Source organism: Lissotriton vulgaris, chromosome 7 (assembly GCF_964263255.1).
Source record: "Lissotriton vulgaris chromosome 7, aLisVul1.2, whole genome shotgun sequence".
Lineage (NCBI taxonomy): Eukaryota > Metazoa > Chordata > Amphibia > Caudata > Salamandridae > Lissotriton > Lissotriton vulgaris.
This window is the reverse complement of record NC_141695.1, coordinates 25,822,384-25,832,001: the sequence shown is the minus strand read 5'-3', so window position 1 is coordinate 25,832,001 and position 9,618 is coordinate 25,822,384. Positions and strand designations below refer to the sequence as shown.

Genomic DNA, 9,618 nt, shown 5'->3' with positions numbered 1-9,618 from the left:
CCGGTCCTAGCTTCCGAACCCTAGCCAGGACGGGGAGATCCTCCCCCTGGCCTGGTACCGGATTGCAAACCCTAGCAAGACCGGGGAGGGCCGGGCAAAGCCTTCCCTTGGCCTTGGTGGACCACCATCATGAGCGCCCGGACCCTCGGCTGGCTTGCAGGACGGGGGGCTCACGTACCCCGGGGCCTGCCAGATGGAGCTCAAGCCCTGGGCCCGGTCCCAGCTTCCGAACCCTAGCCAGGCTGGAGACAGCTCCCGGTGGACCCCCCTGTCCCAGGCACCCGGACCCTCAGCCAGAACCATGGAGGGTTAAGCCCAGACCATGTCCTCTCCCCGACGGCCTGCCCAGGGAGCCCATTTTTCTCAACTTTTAAGCCCCCACGTAGTGGGGGCTCACAGAACTTTGGGGAAGGACAAAAGTCGGAGTTAGCCCAGCTGCCAGCCGGCAGGGCCATCTGGTCACCCAGCCCACAGGGCCATCTGGTCACCCAACCCGCAGGGCCATCTGGTCACCCTGCCCGCAGGGCCATCTGATCACCCAGCCCGCAGGGCCATCTGGTCACCCAGCCCGCAGGGCCATCTGGTGCCCCACCTGCAGGGCCATCTGGTGCCCGGCCCGCATGGCCATCTGGTCACGCAGCCAGGTGACCAGATGGCTTGGGATGACCCAGCACCCAGATGGCCTGGGAGGGTGCCGTCCCCATTCGTCCTTGCAGTCCAGCGAGTGGTGGGCAGGCTCACTGGGGCAGCCACTCAGGAGGCTCCTTCCCTGGGGTTGCTGCTCACCCCCCCTGCCCGACTGCGGCAATGGGAAGGAGAGGCCCAGCCATCCCAGGCCATCTGGTCATCCTGCCAACCCGCAAGGGATGGTGGCCCCATCCCTGCACCCCGGTGGGGCAGGGACTGGAGGGGGAGGCCCCATTGCCGGGAGGCAAGTGGTGGAGGCAGCCTACCGCAAACCCACGTTATATCCTCCATGTCCCTCCCGCCGGCCCGGCGGCAGAGGGACCCACCCCTGGATGTGGTGGAGGAGGGCGTCCGCGGGCACCCACGCACGGAGAGACAAAAGCTTGGCTCAGAGGATGACTTTCAATTGATCGCAGCAAGGTAGCTGCTCTGCTACTTACGAAACTCTGACCCAGAATCAGGTAGTCTACGAATGATTTAGTACTGGGTGCCCCACCAACATGCGGTGCACTAAGGGCGATGGAGGGGGCCCCCTTCCGTGTGTGCTCTGGACCCCAAGTGAGCGGATCTATGCACCCCCCCCCCCTCGAGAGAGAGGCCGGCTATCCCTGGCCAAACGTGGCTCCACAGCACTGCAGTATCGTTACGGTTTAGGGGGATTCTGACTTAGAGGCGTTCAGTCATAATCCCACAGATGGTAACTTCACCCCATATGCTCCTCAGCCAAGCACATACACCAAATATCTGAACCTGCGGTTCCTCTCGTGCTGAGCAGGATTACTATTGCAACTACACATCATCAGTAGGGTAAAACTAACCTGTCTCATGACGGTCTAAACCCAGCTCACGTTCCCGATTAGTGGGTGAACAATCCAACGCTTTGTGAATTCTGCTTCACAATGATAGGAAGAGCCGACATCGAAGGATAAAAATGCGACGTCGCTATGAACGCTTGGAAGCTACAAGCCAGTTATCCCTGTGCTAACTTTTCTGACATCACCTGCTTGAAACCCAATCCACTCAGAAGGATTGTGAGGCCCCGCTTTCACGGTCTGTATTCATACTGAAAATTGAGATCAAGAGAGCTTTTTCCCTTCTGCTCCACGGGAGGTTTCTGTCCTCCCTGAGCTCGCCTTGGGATACCTGTGTTATTGTTTGACAGGTGTACAGCCCCAGTCAAACTCCCCACCTGCCACTGTCCCCGGAGCACTTGGAGCCAGAAGCGATGGCCCCACTGGGCAAGTGAAAAAACAATAGGAGTAGTGATATTTCACTGGTGACCTGAGGGCCTCCCACTTATCCTACACCTCTCATGTCTCTTCACAGTGCCAGACTATAGCCAAGCTCAACAGGGCTTCTTTCCCTGCTGATTCTACCAAGTCCGTTCCCTTGGCTGTAGTTTCGCTAGATATTAGGTAGAGACAGAGGGAATCTCGCTCATCCATTCATGCGCGTCACTAATTAGATGACAAGGCATTTGGCTACCTTAAGAGAGTCATATTTGGCGTGGTCTGGCCAAAGGAGGAAGATGGAGACCTAACTGTGAGGCTCTGCTCTGGGTCGGCACTCAAATGAATTGAACATCTATTTGCAGGTGTCTAAGGATGTTATTTTGGCATTTCTGAGTAATCTGAACATTGTAGCTTTCAGCTGTGAAAATTCCGTCCTGCTAGACCATCTCTACCTGGCTTTTCTGAGGTGTGGATACATTGTGGCTTGGGGCCTAGCAGAATCCTAGGATCCCCGGTGCTTGCGTAACCTGAACTCCTGATGACCTCACTGCTAATTGGGCTGTGACACCGGCTGGAGGAAACATTCCCGGTCCAAACAAAATTTTCTTTATGAGGTAAACCAGCCCTTTTTATAATCATAACTGAAGTGTTGTATTCTGAGGAAAAAAACACGTCACAATTCCCTTTTATTATACAAGACTGCTAATACAACATTTATAAGCAAGCGGAATACTGCTCCTCTCATTTTATTAAGTTGCCTTTTTAAGCATTTTTCCACAGTTCCTTTTTAAGCAACCAACATTATTTCAATACACTTCTGCCAGGCCCAGCAGTAATTTACTTTCTCTGGGTTTAAGGTTAAGCTTTTTTCAGCTGCTTCAGTGAAAGAAGAAACATTGCTTCAAGCAGGGCTGCCGGGCCCAATAATAATGTATGTTCCCTGGAGCATGTGTGACTTGTATTCCTGCTGACTCCTCTGCTAAATGGAATAAGAATGGAACAATGTGAACCTGGATATAAGAAACAATCTTTATTTATGAAAAAAGGCAGCTTTACTTTTTGCTAAAAGTAATCGGTGTACAGACATGTGTTAAAAAAGGAAGTGAGTTGATAGCACAATATATTCACTGCTTACCTGCTAATTGGGCTACAAGTATTGCAGGCGTCAGTCCGGATGTAATATTCCCGGTCTCATATTTTAAATATGATGAATGATGACTCCACTTGAGGCTTAACATAATCAAAGTGCAGAACTGCGCAATCTGCACTTTTTCTCTCACATGCGGATTGTTACTGAAAGAAAGTGAGGGAAATCATTGTTGCAGTGATATTTGCAGCATTCCCTGAAAAGTTTAATGCTGTCTGCATGTACATCAATATATATCAATGCTATTCATATAACGCAAACTCCTCATTTCTTTTTCTCCTCACAACTTAAGGCTTTACAATATTCCATTTAGACATATGTCTATCAGCTTAAGAGCTCTACCATAATACTCAAATGTTATCATCAATATTTATACGCAACCTATTTCTCTCATGATAATTTTCATTAAAATAAGGATATTTTTCAGCTGCAGGCTTACTGCTTGCTTACTCTACTAATCTACATAAAACTGCTGCACTATTTTCCTCAACACTTTTTGACTCCAATAGCATTTGACTATATCTTGCTTTGTGGAATCTGGCTCATAAGTCATGTAAGTGCTAATTCATTTAATACTCTGAAAATTATTTCTTCATTCACAACTGAAGATTACTCATCTTGGTGCCTTACATTCGCTCTACTTGAAGGGTTGTTTGTCTGCAGTTTTAAATATTCCCCGACATTTGAAATTAGAGGTGAATGTCTACTAACAAGAGTGGAAACAAACCTTCTCATTCACTTTTATTTGCTGATGTATTAAAACAACCACGCAATATGTCTGGGAAAAACTCCACTGCATCAACTTCTAATAAGGCACATAATACTTCCTCAGCGGTATGCAATGCTGCCATGGATCGTCTTTTCCAATAAATTTCAACAATCAGCTGTCGGCTAACAGACAAGGATATAAACATTTCATCTCTTACCTCAGAAAATAAATCAATCCGAGCTGACATAGTACTATTCCATTCTAAAACGGAGGGCCTTCATCAACGTTTGACAATTGTTGAAAATAAAATTGCTTCAACGCAGTCTAGAGGTGAAGAACTTCTTTTTCTGCGTAGTAAGTTAGTGTATTTAGAAGACCGCAGCAGAAGAGACAATATTAGTTTTTGGGGATTTCCAGAAAAAAATTGAAGGCCAGAATACTAGAGCCTATTTGTGGGATGTACTCCCTAAATTAGTTGGCATTCAGTTCAATCCACCGCTTGAGATCCAGCGAGCACATAGATTAGGTCCTCCACGGCACGGTAAAGACACACGTCCAAGACCCCTTATTGCTTGTTTCCTAAGGCACGAGCAATTTCGACAACTAGTGATAGCAGCACGTACTCAGGGTTCCTACTCTGATGATGGTTATGAAATACGATTGGCAGCTGATTTTTCCCGTGGCACCAATGAAAGAAGGAAAGCATTTCTCTCCATGAGACCTCAATTGAGGAAATTGGACATTAAGTATGGTTTGTTTGATCCAGCACGCTTTCAAGTCTCTAAGACTGGGGACACCAGAGACTTCTACAATCCAGATGACTTACAACGTTTTTTGGTTGACATGACATCACAAGACAAGGACACGCAGTCTGCTCCTACCCCTCCTCCTTCTCGGAATCCTCAAGTTATTCCCACATCTGTGGATGACATGCGTCGCAATCTACATGGATCCCGTCAAAGAGGCTGAGAATTTGAACGGTCTATTCGCAGTCAAGATGATAAATCTTCTGCCTTAAGTACTGTCTCCACCTTAACTCAAACAACGTTGAGATAAGTCATGTTCTCCTCTAAAGTCTGCCTCTAATGAATAATATTTTTGATGTCATGGCTCCTATATAACCTATTAAGCCATACGTTGCAGCTACTTTTGCGTATGTCTCTCTAATTGACAGATATAGATGAACTCTGCGCTGTATTACTGGTTAAAATATCTTTTCCTCTTGGAATGTTCTATTTATCATCCTGTATTCATGAATAGTCCCAACTCTGTAGCATTTTACATATATTAGTCATGAAAATGTCTCAGTATTAACTTTTCATGCTTATCTTTTATTAGGGCTATTATTTAGGTAATGGATTTTGATTATTCACTACTATTATATTTCTTGATGACGTCCTTTATAGGTTATTAGTGCATGATTCATCTATCACATGCAACATAGTTATTTTATCTATGATGTTGACAATTTGACCTATTCTTAGATATTTATATATTTCAAATCCTATATCTTTATCAATATTTAGTTTACTATGACATAAATCTTCTAATATATTTCCAAAATGTTATATTATAAATGTTATGCTCTCTTAATATGCTATCCTTTAAAGGGCAGATTTTATATCCCTTTAAGTTGCTTACCAGCTGAGTTCATATTTTCTATTTTTACTTTATTTTATTCTCTCTTGTTTTTCTTTTCTAGCTTCTCATACCAATGTTATTGGCCACTTTAAATTGCCCTTTTTTTCTCTCTTTAAATGTTCTAGCCCTGGATTTTCCTTATTAATGGAGTCCCGGCCCAGAGTGGTGCTCTAGTGCACCCAGACCCGCAGTTAAAAGTCTATTGTTATTATATTATACTCTTTCTATTATTCTTTTGTAGTCTATAAATCTTTCTTTATTTGCTTTCTATACTTTATATTTAATTATCTTTCTTTTTGGTGGGTGTTTTCCTTTCCTCTTCTATACCCATTTCCATCACATCTTTTTTCAAGTCTCTAATTCTTTTTTTTTCTACCATGGTCCTTGCTCATGATTTATGTGCTATATCCTGGAATGTCAATGGATTAACACACTATATCAAACGGAAGAAGGTTCTTTCCTATTTACAATCTAAAGAGGTGGATGTGGCTCTTCTTCAAGAGACTCATCTTAATACACTTGAGTCTGAAAACTTTGTACAGATTGGGTGGGTAAAGTTATCCACAATAGTATCAGCAATGGGGCTTCTTCAGAAGCAGGCCCTAGTCGTAATTGTGGGGTAGCAATCCTTATCAGAAAAACATTACCAGTTTGTTTACTTAAAACATGGGAAGACTCACAAGGCAGATGTGTTTTTGCAAAAATGTGCATTGGTGATATTCATATATGTGTGGGTTCAGTTTATGCTCCTACTGGTGCTAAAAAAGATTTCTTTCTACGTTTGAATCATTTGCTGTCGGAGATTGATGCCTCACAGTACATCATCGGAGGCGATTGGAACCTGGTGAGAGATCCAGTTTTGGACAAAACTGGACCTCTTGATAAGAATAATGCAGCGGACAGAGCCCTTATGAATAATATCATTGCAGACAACAGCATTATAGCTCATTGGCGCTTATCACACCCAACTGATGTTGAATATAAATTCACATATCCCTCCCATGGCACCTTATTGAGATTGGATTACTTTTCAATTTCTCAGAGAACGGTCCAATCGATCCAATATTCTTGTATTTTGGAGGCATTCATCTCTGATCATTCTCCGGTCCTCTTGTGTCTACAGACTTGGACACCCAAACCAGGTCGTAAACCCTGGAGAATGAACATCCAACGTCATAAAACACCCCTTGGTAAAGAAAAATTGCAAGAACATCTTCATAGTTAACTCTCATTTAATCAAAATTCAGTGGATTCTCACAGGGTCATATGGGTTGCTGCTAAAGCTGATATTCCTGGTAGACTTATGCGAGATGCAGCCCAATTCAACAGACAAAATATTGCTAAACAAACTCAATTGGAACAGGACATTACCAATTTCACTAGTTTATATACTAAATGCCCTACTTTACAAAATGGAAAATTACTGGAACAATCACGCATGGCATTAAATTCTCTTTTCACCTCTAAGGCGGAATATGCCTTACACAAAATGAAAGGGAGGCATTATGAAAAGGGTGAAAAAGCAGGTAGACTTCTAGCAGCACAATTGAAGCAAAGAGAGGTTGCTATGGCTATCCCTGCTTTACAATCCTCTAAGGGTTCCATGTTAACATGTCCTCAGGATATTGCTAATGAATTTGCCACATATTATAAATCTTTATACACTCCTGACGCCCATATAGATCAGGGTAAAATGTTGTCTTTTTTTAAATGGATTAGAATTACCATCTCTATCTGATGAGGATAGATCCATACTGGATGAAGACATTAGTAAACTTCCTTATCACAAAGCACCAGGAGAGGATTGTTTTCCAGCAGAATTTTATCGCTGGTCTGGAGATAAAATTATAGACTGTTTGCATGCGGCATTTCAAGAAGCCGAACGTACTTCCACCTTAGGTTATATATCTAATAAAGCAATAATAGCAGTTTTACCAAAACCAGGAAAAGATCCACTTCTTTGTAGCACTTCTTTGTAGCAATTATCATCCCATTTCACTTCTTAATTGTGACAATAAAATTTTAGCTAGTATTCTTGCTTCTCGTCTGCGCAGAGTCATTCCTTCTCTCATTCATAATACTCAGGTGGGCTTTGTACCTGGTCGATCTTCCAGAAATCATTTACGCTCCCTAGCTCACACTCTGCATACTGCTAAAGCTTTACAGGATGATGCTTTGGTATTATCATTAGACGCCAAAACTGCATTTGATAGAGTGAAGTGGGATTATTTATTCCTAATCTCAGAAAAATTTGGTTTGGGAGAACAATTTATAAGAAAGATTAAATTGTTATATGAACAACCCACTGCACTAGTCAATTGTAGAGGATTTATTTCCGATACTTTTACTATACAGTGAGGCACCCGCCAGGGATGCCCCCTCTCCCCACTTTTATTTTTATTAGCCGTTGAACCTTTAGCGGCCACTATTCGCCAATCTTCCAATGTGGTTGGTATTTCCTTACCGGTGGGTGAATCTAAACTTTATCTATATGCGAATGATATACTGCTCACTATTACTGATTTAAACAGATCTTTACCATCATTATTTCAAATTATAGAGGAATTTTCTTCTTTTTCTGGGTATAATATAAATTGGGATAAGAGTGAAGCACTACCCATCTCAGATGGCACCTCAAGGGATGTGATACAGGGATATCCATCTCATTGGCAAACTTCTCAGTTAAAATATTTAGGTATCTTGGTAAATAAGGGATTGGACGCCATGGTATCAGATAATTTAGGGCCTTTAATCATTCAGATGCAACGAGATTTTGATAAATGGAAAGCGCTGGGTCAGTCTTTATGGGGTAGAGATCAAACGGTGAAGATGGTTACGCTTTCTTTATATTCTTGGTATGCTTCCTCTTCATGTTCCCTTATCCACATTGCGCATTATAGATTCCAAAACTAAATCTTTCATATAGGGTTCTATTAAACCTCGTCTGGCTATACATTAATTAAATGCTCATCATTCCTATGGTGGTTTCAGTTTGCCCTCCATTGTACATTATACCATAGCCTTGCATTTATCTCAGCTCTCATACATGCTCCAAGATAATTTAAATACACCACATTGGGTCCATGTTGAGCGTCATTTTCTCTCTGCAACAAATGATCTTGCAGTTTTATATGGATCTGGTTTAAGCCGCATAGATCCACACAACCCCCTATTGTCTGCAATGCTCAAAATATGGCAATGAGCGCATCGTATTTTGGGCATTAATTCTCAATTACATGTAAAGGCTCCTATATGGAACAACTCCAGAATAGGCATTAAAGGTAGAAGCTTTCTATGGTCTCAATGGAAATCGGCAGGCATTCTCACACTAGACCAAATTCTTCATGACTGGGATCTTAAACCTCTATCACAGTTAATGGATGAATTCAACTTACCCCCGCTGCAGCATGCCAAATACGATCAACTAAGATAATCTCTTCTCAAAGCTCTTGGTTCCACACCTTGGTCATTATCCATATCACCTATAATGTTTTATTTACAAATTTGGGGCAAACAGAAAGTTGTCATTTCAGGTCTCTACAAAACAATTACATCTCAATTATTTTCACATCCATTATCCTGCGATCTCCGACATAAATGGAAAACACGTTTACAGAATTCTATTTCAGATATGGAATGGATGAATATACTAGATGGTTTGGATAAAGGAGTTCAAGAAGCTTGTTTAAAGTTTTGCTTATTTAAAATTCTACATGACTGGCATTGGTCTCCGGTTAGATTACATAAGGCAGGCTTGTTACCGCGTTCCAATTGTTGGAGATGTAATGCTTCTGGATGTGATATTGTTCATATACTTTGCCCGTGTCCATTGGTTAAAGATTATTATTCTTACATAGGTCAGACCTTACATAAGTCTATCTCACTGCATTTACCCCTTTCCACAGCTAATATTATATTACATGATTTCAGAAATGTTCCCACTCTTTCTAAACCACAATCTCGTTTCCTACATACCGCGCTTGTAACTGCTAAAATCTGTATATTAAGACAATGGAAATCTTCCACTCCACCATCTCAAGAGTCCTGGTTATCTGCTATGATTCAAAAATTTTCGCATGAAAGGATTATATATAATATTCAAGATCAACTAGAGTTATTTTCACAGATATGGAATCCTTTTCTACTTTCTTAACATGTTTGTATTTGTTATCATTTAGTTTTTAACACTTGATTGTATATGC

At 42.2% G+C, this 9,618-nt stretch overlaps 1 pseudogene; it reads right to left on the bottom strand.

Annotated features, from left to right (window-relative positions):
- Positions 1–1,062: 1,062 nt before the first annotated feature.
- Positions 1,063–9,618, bottom strand: part of LOC147700566 (28S ribosomal RNA) — an 11,218-nt pseudogene continuing 2,662 nt past the window's right edge.